Here is a 15,970-nt window from a genome sequence, read left to right on the forward strand (position 1 = left end):
GAATTTAAATTTATCTATGTTACCTTTCCTAGTGACCCGAAGGATAATAAATCTCATCACTTCTCCGACCGTTTATACAATGAAGGTCAATAAAATAAGGGGTGGAAAATATTTGTAAAACATATTTTACTAAGCGAGGAATCCACAAAATGTTTGAATAAATTAGTTCTATTCGAAGCAGTCTTGTCCAAACTGCTCTGATCAACTAGAGGGTCATTATTTTAGTTGATTTTAAATATCAAAACATGTCCAAATAATTTAACTCTTAATGTAGTGTTCACACGAGGACAATAAAATATTCCCCTGTCCCAGCATCGGACTTATCTTCTCCGTGTGAACATAAATTTGGATGAGAGGATAATGGACGGAGACATTGCCCCAGAGATAGACGGGCATGCTATGTCCGCAGGGCAATGAATTACCCCAATTGCCGCATTGTCCTCGTGTGAACGCACACGAACAGGACAGTAATACAACAGCTATTTGCTCAACGCATGCCAGTGTCAGTCCCGCGCATTTTTGAATAGTAAAAAAGCCCTTTTTGTTATTAACTTAATTCTCTATCAATTCCAATAATTGTTTATTCGCGTATTTCACGGTTATTTTTTCAAAATATGCTTTTTTTTAATTTTTGTATTTTGTTTCATAAAATTTATTTATTTATAACAATTATTCATAAAACATCGACGGTGGAAAGGCAAAGTTTGCTAGGCGATCTATCAATAACTTTGCAGAAGAGCCAATTGAACTTTTTTAATTTTTAGAAAATCTGAAATTTATAAATTTAAGATTTTTTATTTTATTTTGAAAAATAAAACAATTTGCTTTTTTATAAAATTGCTACATGTCACTTAGTACATTTTGCTTTTTTACGTCATTTTTTTCGTGTATGTGAGCACCGCCAAGAAGACTCATGTCCTTAGATTCGGTTAACGGTATGTAGTGTGCAATATACCCCTCTGCCGAAACTCTAATTCGGAACGGCGAACGCACCGACCACAACATTACTAGACAGTCTAATCTCCCCCAGGATTGCATAATTCTACATTTTTATCTGAGAATAGTCAAAAGTACTAGTCGAGGATTCTAGTTTTATTTTTATATATGTATTTTTTTTTTAATATTTTTATTTTCCGTGCTTATGGCCAGTCACTGACTGATTTGAGTGGCACTTTACACACTGTGTAACATTCAGCATTTTGCCAATGTTAGAACATCTAGATTCATCTGAATTATATCACCTTTATGCTAAGCAACGACTGAAAATATTTTTCAATTTTAAAACTTCATCTTGAACAATTTGGTTTTAACACAATATTTTCAGTTTGTTTAATTTTTTGCAGAAAAAGTATGGGTTCAACCCCCTCGGAAGATAATAATTTGAATATATTACAACAGAGAAGAAGAATATTCAAAAAAATATATTTTAGGGCGTTGTCCAGTATGTAGGCGATATAATTCAAGCAGATGAATCTCACCAGCATCTATAATATTTCAGCTCTTTAAAGCCTGAAGGGTTGAAAAATTACATTTTAACTGCATTCAATCTGCTTTTTGCGTTTTTCTTTATTTTCTTTCTGCTTTTTCATGATTCACATTCATATATAATTTAACCCCACACTTTGAATATGCAATGTCAAAACTTTTCCTCGTGTTTTAGAAAAACCGTAATAATTATATTCCAAGAAAATACGGTTGTAATGAATAAAACATGTTGGTTTTACTATCATTTAAAACTCGGGTCTTTCTTTGAAACCTGCCCTGAAACTTATTCTGGCTACTGAATACATAAATAGGTTTGCACGGACTGACGCTAAACGCACGTTTCCTTATCCCACACCTTCTCCGTCACGTTATTTGTACTTTTAAAAAGCTCCGCGTCCCTTGTAAAAGTTAAATGATATTTTAATAAGATTAGAATAAACCATAATATTATACATGATGTTGAATGAGTTCTTAATTTCTAATTCATAATTATCTAGACTACATTTAAGAATGTTTTGTAGATTAGTACTAGAGTTTAAACCCTTTATTAGGATGTTATCCTTAAGTTGCATTTGTAATAGCATTTTCTTTATTTTTATAGTAAACGCTACATATTTATATTTTTATATACTACATTAATAAATACTGAAGTTTCTTCTATTTCTTTATACTGTATTTCTTGAAGTTTATGTTGCTTACATACTTACGTTTTTAATGATTTTTTTGTCGAAGCCTTATGCGCGTAAGAAAATTAAAATGCGCGTAAAAAATAAAGAGAGAATGGACCACCACACACGTATATCCTGGCATATATTCCTAGCTTCTTCCACATCCATACTTCTTGCATACACATCTTGTCATACATGTTCTTCGGTTCTGTCTGCTTTTGATATGACCAGACTTAAGATTTCGGTTTATCTGATCATGCCGAGTCTTCCTTGGTCGTCTTTGTCTCTCGTAACCGTTCATTTTTGCCATATACACTCGTTTTACCATTCTTTCGTCGTCCATTCGTTCTACATGACCAAACCATCTCAGAGACCCTTTCTTAAACTTATCAGTTATACTTGACTTACACTCTCGCCTAATTTCATCATTCGTAATCCTGTCATACATTGATATCCCACACATTCGTCTAAAAGATCGCAAATATATATAGGTATATAATAAAGAAAAATGCCAATATCTCAGGAGAGACAAGGGAAGTATTGAGAACGTGGAAATCTAGGTATTTAAGGGGCAGGAAATAATGCAGATGTAGACTAGATGATTTAAACTTATCAGATTCTTGACATTTCAAATTGGCATGTAGTGTTAATTGCTCATGGAACAAATCTGTGAAAACCGAATTATAGAAAAGGAAGGAAAAGTTAGTACTCCCATGTAATGTACTCCTTTGACTCCTTAAGTGCATACAGAATACACAATATTTTCCACGGGAAATATTTTAGATTTGAATGGGTTATCTGTGAATGACTTGATTTAACTGTTCGAGCTAAAGCTTGACCAATCAAAAACGAACTGCTTGTTAAGTAGTTATGTTGTAAGAACCAATGATTTAAAAAAAAATTAAGACAAAATAAGAATTTGCATTATTGTATAAAGTCAATATTGATGTTTCCTTTTAAATTATTTGTTGTTTATTATTCTTATTATTCGTTATATTCAGGTAGCCTTTGCTGATGCGCTTATATCTCGTGTACTGCTTTTAGTCTGCGTTTTTTTTCCTCCAAAAAAGCATCCAAACGGTTTTTGAACAGGTTGACTGAAATAGAATGGACAAATAGGCTTGACAATTTATTCCAGTCTGAAGCTGCCCTGCCGGAAAGAAAGTTTTTTAAGATCGAGGTGGAATTAGAGACAATAGAGCTTCCAGTTATGACCTCGTAAATTTGCGTTGGGATTTAATTTACACATCTCATGCAGGGGGCTATCATTGTAATTATTTAGTATCTTATAAGTTTTTATCGAGTCCTCTCTCTTTCGTCGTTCTTTTAATGATTTAAATCCTAGTGTTTTTAATCTACCGTGGTAAGACATCCTTTTGAGTAATTTGGGAATTTTGGTAGCACATCTTTGGACTTTTTTCAGTAGCTCAATATCTTAAGTAAAGTGGGGATTTTATACTTGATATCCATACTTCAAGTCTGGATTTTGTCTAAGGTAAGGGACCATTGCAGGAGACTGCACCGAAATATTGCATATATTTATACACTATAAAGCGTGTTGTCCAGATGTCCTTTGAAATGTATGTATGTTTATGAAATAATGTTTCATTTTTATTTTTGCTATTATTTAATTATGTACGTGCTTCCACTGTCCATTTATTTATTTTTACTTTTACATTGTGTAAAAGTAAAATTGGTCTATAATTATTAACAATTGAATGATCCCCCCCTTTGTAAATTGGTCTAACTATGCTATGTTTAAACATCTCCGGAATCACACCAGTCAGCAAAATAATATTTATAAGGTGTGTAATTATAGGACCTAACACCGAGACATGTTTTTTGATATCGCACATTTTTATATTGTCAATACCGGTTGTTTTAGAATTTTTCATTGAGCTTATAATTTTTGTTATTTGAGAAGTTTTAGCTCTAGGCAAATACGTTGAATGCTGTTTTGGTGTAAACGTGATACCAGTGATTTCAATAGTGCATTTGTGCAGCAAGTCTTTCACTCCAACCTCAAAAAAAGATCCAAATTTTTCTGTCGTGTCTTCTATTGAATTTTTCAGTAAGAAATATTTTTTAATAACTGTGTCACAATCAGTTTTATTATTTCTTCCTAATACTTTAATCATTTCATTCCAAGTAGATTTAATGTCATAGCCGCAACCATAGAACCTGTTATTATAATAGTTTTTCTTTGTTATTGTTTGTTTTATTTATTATAGGGACGAGGTTGTCAATTTTTTTAAAGTTCGAGATTAGCAAAAATTTACAAATCTGCTTTCCTTCCATAATTTTTACTTTTATTTGCTTTTTATATATATTGACTATTTTTATGTTTTTTTTTCATTATGTATTTTTGTTTAATTTAATATAGTACGGACTATTATTTGGCATATGATTTATTGCTCCTATTTCTTATATTTCTTACTATAGTATTGAGTGAGTTTCTAGAATACATATCTCAATTATCATTTCAAGTATGCTTTTATATATTTATTATTTTTCTGTTGATTTAAATGATACTCTTGTTTTGTTTTTTTTAATACAACTGTATTTTACTATAATTTTGTTGATTTTATTGATACAACTATTTTGTCAATTTGATTATCTGTGATTCTTAATTTGTATAATTTATATTTTAAAAATTATTTCTGATTATCTTTTTTGCATTGTATTCTTTGGAATTTGATTATTTATTACATTTACCTTTTTTTCTAGATTGTTATTTTATGTCATAATAATTTGATCTATTTAATTTAACTATGTATTTTTATTGTTATTTATTATGGCTTGGCACGAGCATAGCCTAAAAAGCCTTAATAAGTTCAAAAATATTTAATTTTGTAATTTTGAATGAATAAATTAAATATGTATGAAAGATAAAGTATTTTTGGCATTTTTTTTAATTTTTGTTATTTTTTTCAAAAAGAGGCTAAATATTGAAGACTAAATATTACTTAGAGGGGCTAGATATGAAAATATGAAACAGCAGGTCAACAACAGTACAACAGGTCTAACATACTTGTTTGTGCCTGTTAATTTAATGAAGGTTTGCGAAATTTATCTCCGGTCGAACTAAGGTAGGCAAGGGAATCGTTATAGCTGGTCCAGCACTAGAAATACACACACACGCGGAACATTCCCAGTTCGACTGCCAACACTAAGTAAATGCCGTTTCATCCACTTACATCCGTCCCGTTAGCTATTTAGCGGTCTCTATAGCTAATCAGTGCTCCCCAGACATCGGCCTATGAAACAAAGTGCGGAAAAATCGCGCGTTCGGCTTAAGTTTTACACCCCCCTAAGGTAGAACAATTTTGTTCACGCATCCTCAAAAGTGCCAATTATAAATTTTGCAAAGCTCGTGTTTATTTCGCAGTACTTAAGTTATCCTTTAAATATACTTAAATAAATTAAATTTAAATTCCCAATTTAAAATGTATTTATATTTGCCAGAGTAACAATAATTGATGCTCATATATCTCGCAGCCGTGATGTTATTTTCAAGTTAAATAAAAATAAATAAATACTTTTTTTGTTTACAAATTTATAAGAACCACTTCAATTTATGGCTATGCGTTTCGTGTATGTTTTGATGTTACTACATAATCATCACGATTTACACATTTTTGTTCTTATGATGTGGTAGTAACATTGAAACCGGTCGACGTATAAAAAAAAATGATTTGATACATGTAAATTTATGAAAAAAAAGTGTTAAATGTCATACAAAAACTGAAAAATGTTTTGATATTAAAAAAGTAATTTAATAAAAAAGTTATAAGGACTTTGTTGGTTTATAAAATAACATAGGAAAATGCAATAATAATTTACGGGAAGGGATTGATTTACTTTTAAAATATTATGACACTGTTTATTCTGTGCTCCGCGTAGTGTAGTGGTTAGAACCTTTGATTACGTTTAATTTAGTTTTCAATGTGGTGCTTTTGAGTTTTTATTGAATTTTTTTTTTAAACTGCGATATTTTATAGTTTATACACAAACGTCTAAAGCTTTGGATTACAGTTGGATACAGCTTTCAAGTAAAGAAGGATCAAAATTTTCCAAAATATTTTAGTGCCATATGCACTATTAGATGCATAAAATGTTGAATAATATTTTGTTACATACTGAACGTATATATTCAGTATATACCTACACTGAATTTAACATGTAACACGACATTACAGCACCGTTTGCAATGTTTTTTTAGCAGTATTTTAAGAGTCTAAAAAGTTGATTGATGCAAAATTTAACGTTGTTATTTAGAAAGCGGCTAGTTCAACATTTAAAAAAAAAATTATATTGATGTGACATGTTGCAAATAGGTCAATTCTATGTTTTGCTAAAAACAGCTAGGCCGCTTTCATACAATAAACTGTAATAATCTCCTTCTGAAAATAGTGTTGATCACATAAACGGCATTTCTCAATTTGCAGAAAACGCCCACAGCACTAGAAAATGCTGATAAGAACATTAATGCCTTCAGAAATCAAGTTGAAATGAACTAAGGTAAATTAAAGAAAATCGAGACTTATACATCAGGGATTAAAATTATATAACAAACAACCAGACAAAACAAAACAAAAGATTTAAAAAATATTATTATCAACAACAGAGCATGAATTTTTTTTTTGTTAAATGACGTTATAATCCGTAAAATATATTTTTTTTTTTAAACTCGTTACCATTTAAATTTGATGAATTCATTTATTTAAAAATACTAGTAACAAAAAATATATGTTTTGATACAGAATTTTACCTCACACATTCAGTTAAGCTAGGGTTTCCTAGGACAGCGGTGCCCGTATTTTAACGGCCGTAGTGAACGGTGATGCGGTGAATAACCGTCGTAACGGTGACTAGAGTGTTGTTTCTTAGGAAAACGGTGTTATCAACAACATTTAACACTGTTTCCCTAGGAAACCACTCTCTAGTCGACGTTACGACGGCTATCCACCGCATCACCGTTCACTACACCGTTAAGATACGGGCACCGGTGTCCTAGGAAACCCTAGCTTTAGAATGAGGTATCTTTCAATATAAGATCTAGCTTTTTTCTGCAAAGTTTTAGATTTTGTAGTCAGCCAGACTTTAAAAATCATTCAAACTGGTTAAATACATAATTCAGTATTTTTTTGTACTTTAAAAAAAAAACAAATTTATGCATTTTTTTTAAGTTGTAAAAGTTAAAATCATTCTAACTGCAGTGTTGATTAGTTTATTCACTCTTTTCACAATAGTGCACAGCTATTATCTCAGTTTTACTTTTCTATGGCTGGCTGCTTTCTACATAAGTACGTTCAATTTGTGTTTGGTTTAAACATTCTTTAAACAATATCCATACTTTCGGTCATTTTTTTTCATTTAATTCACATTGAAAATCCGTTGGTTTATTTTATGGAATTCGAAACGCCTTCGCCGATTGTTAACGTTAAGCCGTTACGTCACGTCGTTATAATATTTATGTAGCTAGTTACTTGCTACCCGATCAATGTTACTCGAAGAAGTAGAAAAATTAATGGAAAATTTATATGAAATGTGCGAATCGGTCAAGGTTGATTGAATTTCCGCCTTGAACTTGATTTTACACTGTCGGTTATCGATTATTCCTTTAAATATGAAAGAAGTGAATATGAAATATATTAGAATCCAATAAGATTTTGGCGTACTTTTGTTATTGCTTATTTTTTTTGTTCTAAATACGTTTCATTGTTTTAATTTATATTATCGATTTTTTAAAAAAAAATTTTTTTTTAATTAATAAATTTCATAAAAAGGACATGTTTTTTAAATATTTTTATACATATCTACTTTTACACATCTAGTGAATGTAATCACTGTAACTCTCTAAAAAAGAAACTAACTTTTGTGTTTGGAGAGTGACTTACACTGTTGTAGTTGTTTATTGTTTATTTTAAAAGTTTATATAATTTAAAAAGAGTACATGAGAAAAAAATAAAAACATAGGGTAGATAAAGAAAAAACATATAATTATAATACATTCATACCAATTCAAATTCAATGTAGCTTTTACACGTGTTCAAAAAATGTCTTTAGTTTTACTTTAAATTTATTTATTGATATATTATTTTAAATAGTTTTTAGTTCTTTAAGGAGATTATTTTAATTTTTTACACCTTTAAATGCAAACCTATTTTGATCATGAATCGTGTGGAATTTAGGAATTTCAATATAATGTTGGTATCTGAGTGACTTATTCATCTCAAATTCTTTTATTTTTTCTTTTTTATATATTTGTATAATAGAATTTATTCTCTGAAGGTTGTATGTTTGTCTTATTGGGTGATTTTGTTGACAGAAATGCAATATTCATCATGTCTAGAGTTCCTATTGGTTTCAAAAAGGTTTCGTCATGACAGTCTAGGATAGGAGATGTAGTAAAAAAAAGTTAATTTTATGACAAATGAGTTCAACTTGATATGTTTATTTGAACCTTTTCCTCACTAAGCATCCAAAAATTAAAAATTATCCAAACGGAAGAACCAAACAACCCCAGCGCCTTCTTGGATATTGTATAAAGCGTCACGAGAATAAAAAATGGAAGTGTTTATGATCGTCCAATAATTTATTCATGTTTTCACGTACACATATTTTACTCATTCGTGTACTTTATTCATTTTTCTAGTTTGCCGGGTGCTAATGTACATAAAGTATAATTGATCCTTGTATTATTCACGTCTTTGTTTTGTTTTAATACTAAACGATTGCAAAATTTAAAAACAAAAACAGGAAAATGCTTAGTTTTGTTATCTTCACGATTACAAAAAATATGGGGCAAATAGCTTAAATAATACCCAAGTTATCGAATTAAAATCAGTCTATGGGGGATTTAAATCCCCCCCTTTGGTCCGGCTAGGTTAAGGTGGTTTTACACTTTACATATTTTATTGTTACTTAACTGGCACCTAGAGCGTAAGACCGACTATTTTATTCTAATAAAACAAATCGGGATGCGCTGCATTCGGTGTTTCAGTGCAGTGTCCTATGCACCATTGAGTGTGGGTAAAGGTATGATGATTATTTATGAAAAACGAACCTAGAATCTTAGGCACTGTAAGAAAACTGATACGATCATTCATAAATCTTGTATCAATAGCTTAATGGCTAAGTATATGTCACTTTTTTAGGCATGTTGAGTAATACATGTCATTAGATTCGTCTCGATGAGATTAACAATCCGGCAAAATAGAGCATGTCTTTGTTTAATAGGGCTAAAGAATATTAACAGTGTCACTTTACAACATGTTTATGTTTCTATTTCATTTAACAGCAAACATAAAATAACGACAGATGTAACATACCGTCTAATGAAATAGAGTAAAGGTTATCAATTTATAGTTTGTCCAATATCTTGTTTTGGCGTCGTTGTTTTAGATGGCAAAATATGAAATGTCAAACATATCTTGTTTTGTCAACCATTACTCTATATATAAAGATATTATGTCATTTCTATTGAAAGATGGCTAAACGTGATGTCAAATACATATTGTTTTGGCATCATTGTTTTCTATGGCAATTTTTAATATATCTGGGAAGTTCGGAAAAAAATTACTTTTTTAGCATTTTGTGCAAACATGTTATGTTGAAAAGATAAAAATGTTGAATACTGACAGTTAGGCTTGAAAGCTAAAATTTCAAATTTTATAAATTCTTTAAATTTTAAACTTGCTCACCTTTATAGTTTATAAAAAGAAACGTATCTTAGCCATTATTTCTATTGATATTAGTATTATACTTCTTGTTGTTGTTATTTTTGTTTTCATAAAAACACAAAAATTATATTACCAAAAATTTTCATGTTAATTTTATATTATGTTTCAAAGGAATATAAGGTTATTTAGTAAAATCATCCAGATTTCTTAAAAAAAAGTAATATGCATAACGACTTCAATATTTCAATGAAAACAAAAAAAATACACGTTTATGTTATTTTACTAAACTATTAAAATTTGAAGGTAAACAATTAAATTGACATCATCACCATCATTCCCTTTTCTCAACTAATGGTGCATAGGGTACTGCATTGGTACGCCAATTGCGGCGTATCTAGATAATTTCTTATAACAATAAAAATACTATATAGTTTTATTCCACTTTTATTTTTTAATTTTTACCAGTGACCGAGTTTTTTCGTGAACGACATCGTCAGACTGGTAGGAGACTTAACAAATTTATATTTTATACACAAGTGCAGCAGGGGTTGTAAATCATTATTGTATAAAATTATAGAAATAAAAGAGTTTAAATTAAAATAATTTCAGTATTAAGTAATGACAATTGTAAGAATTTAATTTTTATTTAGATGTATATAATAAAAATCAGTGAAAGTTACATAATTTTACGAGGTTTAATAATAAAAATGTATTTGATTTACATGTTTTTAATTTTAATAAAACTATAACAGGGGCCGCTGGTTGGTAGTTTTGTCGACAGCTATGTCCCCGGGCCGGGGGGTAATTAGGTGATTCTCTGAAAGCAAAAGTTCGGATACATGATGAAAATTGCATTCTTTTAAATCGGGTGGTGGTCGCGTGGCTAGTGTCTCGGACTCACGGATCAATGGTCCTTGGTTTAAATCCCACTCTTACCCAACTTGAATCCCCTTTTCTAATACTGAGTTATTAAAACTCGTTAAAAACTACGCTTAACATAAAATATTTGGTGAATCATTAACAATTGAATATTATTTTTTTATTTATATAAATTTTTATCTTTAAAAAAAACTTGAAGGAAAAATGATCGGTCTTGAGCTTCGGGTGCTAGTCCCGGAAATATGAAATATTCTAGTGTAAAAACACATTTTTAAATAATGATGTCAATCATGTCGGGAATCGAATCCTAGACCAATTGCATGATAGGCACACGCGCTGACCGCTACACCACGAGGCTGACATTTAAACTGACAGTATTAAAAATTAAAATTATTCCTGGTTTACGAAATTACAGGGTGTATGAAGGTTTACGTACTTTCTTTTCCCGTACTAAAATAAATTATTCAATTTCCATTTGTTCTCGTTATGCCACTTAGCATAAACTGCCGACAATTTTATTTAACCCTTTCAGACCAAGTGTTCATTAAAATATACAATACTTATAAGATATATTTACTCTCATACCTGAAACAATTAAAAAGCGGCGAGTTTATTTTAAGTAACTTGAATACCAACAAAAGTTTGAGTTTTACAAATTTTTTGTAGACAAGGACTGGATTTAACTCCCTAGGGAGCTGTTTATACTAAAATATTACAACCAAGAAGAAGAACATTTTAGAGAAGGTAAAATAGAAGTCGAGGCATCCACAGGGCTTAAGACCTGTCATTGGCTGGTTTTAGAGGCCACTTTACACGCTGTGTAACATTCACCATTCTGCCCACATTTAAACATCTAAATTCCTTCAATTCTATCATATGTAAATGTTTGTGAAGTTGAAAAGCTGAAACCTTTATTTAATAGGGTGAGATTCATCTAATTGAATTATTCGTAATTTCGGTTGTCATATGTTGGTATAAACATCTCCCCAGGGAGTTGAATTCAGTCCTTTTCTACAAAAATTTGAACGAACTCAAAATATTGTTGATAAATCTACCTGGTCCATGAAGAAGTATAGAAATTGAAAAAATAAGATTTTCAGGCGTTGCCTAGTATGTAGATGAAATAATTCAATTAGATGAATCTCACCCGCAAAAATAAAGGTTTCAGCTTTTTAACCTTACAAACATCAACAGATGATAGAATCGGAGGAATATAGATGTTCAAATATGGTAGAATGGTGTAAAGTGGCCACTTAAACTAGCCAATGAGAGGTCATAAGCCCTGTGGATTGCTGGACTTCTATATTACCTTCTCTAAAATGTTCTTCATCTCGGTTGTTACTTGAATACCTTAATTGAGCTTATTTGCTTTTTACTTACGTTGGTAATCGGTATTTCACATAAAAGTTTATTTCAAGTTTTAAAGCTGACATCTGACTGCGTTTTTCGTTTTAAAACGAATCCTGTCGTAAATCCAAAAGATGATTTAAATTTAATTTACTAATTTAATCAGGCAGGATTTCTTCCTTGAGGAGTTATTAACGACAAATTACTTAAGGGATGGAGAACATTTTGAGAAAGGAATACGGACGTATAGGCATTTACAGGGCTAATGACTTGTCATTGGCTGGTTTTAGTAGCTATTTTACACACTGTGTTACATTCACCATTTTCCCCATGTTTAAACATCCACATTTCCTTAACTCGTCCATCTGTTAGCTTTTGTGAAGTAAAAGATCTGTTACTTAAAAGATAAACCACGGGAATCACATTGAACTAAATGTTCAGGAAACAAGATTTTACGATCGTACTTTTTTCGAAATATCACAACTTTTGAAATAAATGAGGTAATTTAAACCTATAAGTTACTTTTAATGAATAAACATTTTTTTTGTTGCTAATAATATAACATATTTATAAAGCGTATTTGGGACTACTAATGTTTGTTGAATTTATTGCAAATGGACTTCAGATTTTCTTTTCACCCAAAAAAAAAAACATTTTTATGACGTAGGTGGACTTCGTTATTTAATTCACGTCCAAAATAGTCTCATGTGATAATTTTTACATTTTTTACTTCAAAACGGTAAAAATTTTACTGACGTATTTTATCCTTCCAGGTACAGATAAGATTTGTGCTTTATTTAAAGATTCAAAATAAAATTGATTGAATAAAAAATAACTGCACAGATATTGTTTTAAATAAAAAAAATATAGAAACGTAAATAATTCGAAAGTCCGCCAACCACTTCGCTACTTACTCGTGTTAGGAAGACTCAACCTCACTCGATTTGAAATAATATTGAATCAAAAAACTCGTACAAGAATTTTATTTTGTTTCACAAACAGAGCTATATTTGCCTGGACACAAATCATACATGCCACTGAATATTATTTTTAACCGCTGAAAATTTAGGTCTGAAAGAGTTTAATTTGAATATTTCATTTTTCCGTCAACTGTTTCCCTCGGTCACTTTGATTCGAATGTTTTTTCAAGTTCATGTTAATTTAGCAAACAACGCTTGTTATGTGCATAAAGTATCGTATCAAACCTGGCGTTTCCATGAACTCTGGCATTTAAAATGAATTCCGCATTATATATTCTTTACATTTCAGGAAAATTAAATTAAACAGTTCTTTAAAGTTGTGATCTTCATCAAGGCAAACATAAACAGGTAAGTTTGCATTTTTGGATACTAATTATGCTTTATTAATTTTAATTTTAAATTCAGGGTCACTTAAATATTATTACATGAATGAGGAACTTCGGCCCTACGGAAAATTTTATAGAAAAAAGTTTTCTTATGCGCGATAAAAATTGGAGTATTAAATTATAGTACTAAAATATTTAAATATAAACGAACTACTTTGAACGACGTAACGTAATATAAATCAACAAATTATAAGAAAGCAGGTTGTGGTCCCGTGGCTAGTGTCTCGGACTCAGGGACCGACGATCCGTCGTTCGAATGCCACTCTACCCCAACTTGATTCCATTTTCTAATAGTGAGTTATTTACAACTCATTGAGAATGGCCCTCAAAATGAAATATTTGGGTAAATCATATAAATGCAAATATTTATTTTTATTAAAAAAAAATTTTTTTTTTAAATAATAAAAAAAAACTTTAAAAAATCATACCGCTGATAATACGATACATATAGTAACGAAAAAAAAATTGACTGTAATAATAAAATAACAAATATAAAAAACAAATATTTAAAAAAAAAACCTCTGAACTTCCTCATTGTATCCAAATGTTGTGAAGGGTGTAGACGTTTTCACTCAGTAAAAATTGGGGCATTTATTTATTTTAAATGACGTCACAAGCTCTTTTAAATCAACCAATGATAAGGTGTTTGATAAATTTTCGGAAAGAGAACTCACTAATCAGAACAACTCACCGCGGAGAATTTTAACAATTACTAAACTTTAAAAAATTGTACCGATGATAATTCTTTGCATAAAAATAAATTTAAAAATCAATTTGGCTTAGTTTGATAGTCTTATAAAAAAATAAAATATTTGAAAAATCTATCAAACTGCATCATTACCAAAAAGTCAGATGTTTGTAATTTAATTTTAAAAGCTAAAATCGTAAATTATAAAATAACGTCTCGCTTAACTTAGTTTAAGATTTTGAATTTCGAACCCCGCTCTACTTCAAAATGATCACTATTTTCTTTCATTTCAAAAAAAAATTAAAGTCGAGTACACTCGTCCGGGGTTCTGGTTCTATTTCACAAACATTTATGTATAAATATAGAATTATATTGATGTTTTTTGTAGATATTTCTTTATAAAATTCCATAGTTTCCAGTCCTTAAGATGCTTTCTTAGGCGAAAGCGCTCGTTGGTCAAAATAAATAAAAGTGAAACATATCTAACAAGCATTTTACAACAAACATGAAGAATATTAAAATTTGAACAAACCCAAAATCACAAACATTAGGCAGAATAGCGAACGTTAAAGAGTGTGTAATTAGATCATTCAAACCAGAAAATGACAAATGATTTATCCCTGTTAATTTTCCTATTTCCACATCAATAACTTGGATTATAATTATTTTTTTAAGCAAAATATTTGTGATTTGGGCAAATATTTTAATTTAGAAGTCGTAAATAACTCACTATAAAACTAGTGAATCTGATCGTGGTAGAGTGGGGTTCAAACTTTGGACCTCAGAAACGTAATTCTACCACACGAACCACGGTACCACAACACGGCTTGAAGATGACTATTAAAGATTATTTTTTTTATGTTTGTTGAGATATTTTTATTTTTATATGAAATCTAAATAAACTCAATAATGTCGCACTCCAGTATTAATCCAGAAACACTTGGAAATACATACTCAGAATAAGTTTAATGTACTCTTCCTGTATCTAAGGAGGTATGTGCGAATATCATAATAGCCTTCTACTATCGAATAAAGTTAAGTGCAAAAGAAATAAAGTGTTTGTTGAATGGTTTCAGTCTTAATGGTAGATTTCAGTCTTAATACTGCTAGCTGGTACTAAACATGCTCCAGCACCAGAATCAAATTACGCAATCCTTCCATACAGTCACATAAATCACAAATCGTTGCTATAACCGTTTTTTTTTTACTAAGACGATACTGAGGAATAAAAAACAAATGTATTACATCATTTTGTTTTATTTGGCTTTGAATATAAACTTTTATACATATTCACATTACGTGCGTTGTCCAGATGTTTATCAGAATTTATGTTTATTTGATAATTTTTATTTTTGGTATTCTTTAATTAAATGCATGCTTCTCACGTTATTATGTTGTATTCTTACTCATCACAGGGCTCATGAGATCATAGAGTTAGGGGTACATTTTTTTTTTGTTATGTGTATCTTTATATGAATAAATACATAAATTTATTCGCCTCCTGGTCTAATGGCCCGCGTATTTGCCGATTGTATTTTTTTGTATTTATTGGTAAACAAACATGATTCAAAAGTCTTAAGGGTGTTTATGAATAAATTAATCAATTTTAAAAAAAAATGTTTAAATTTATGTAGCTACCTTTGGTTTAGTGGGCTAGGAAGTTTCCACGGCGTCTATCATGAACCGACTAATAAATTTAATTTTAAAGTGATGCTTTAACACTCGCCAACTTAATTAATTTCACATGCATTCGAGCATTTTTCTTCATGGATAAAAAAAACATGGATGTCTCATAACGCCAACAAAAACCCAAATTTTGCTTATTCGTAGTAAAAAATTTAATATTTTTTAT

At 30.2% G+C, this 15,970-nt stretch overlaps 1 protein-coding gene across 4 annotated transcripts in view; it reads left to right on the plus strand.

The window, feature by feature from the left end:
* Positions 1-5,390: 5,390 nt before the first annotated feature.
* The window catches only part of tn (tripartite motif containing protein thin), a 208,417-nt gene continuing 197,837 nt past the window's right edge, over positions 5,391-15,970 (plus strand). For 2 of the 4 annotated variants that reach the window (XM_088225118.1, XM_088225122.1), the window contains exons 1-2: positions 5,391-5,468; positions 13,334-13,392. The gene's annotated coding sequence lies outside the window, so the exon portion shown is untranslated. The remainder of the gene's footprint in view (positions 5,469-13,333; positions 13,393-15,970) is intronic. The other 2 variants (XM_088225119.1, XM_088225123.1) reach the window with 1 other exon arrangement.

Source organism: Micrasema longulum, unplaced genomic scaffold, assembly GCF_059751315.1.
Source record: "Micrasema longulum isolate JH-2025_06_02 unplaced genomic scaffold, ASM5975131v1 h1tg000331l, whole genome shotgun sequence".
Classification (NCBI taxonomy): domain Eukaryota; kingdom Metazoa; phylum Arthropoda; class Insecta; order Trichoptera; family Brachycentridae; genus Micrasema; species Micrasema longulum.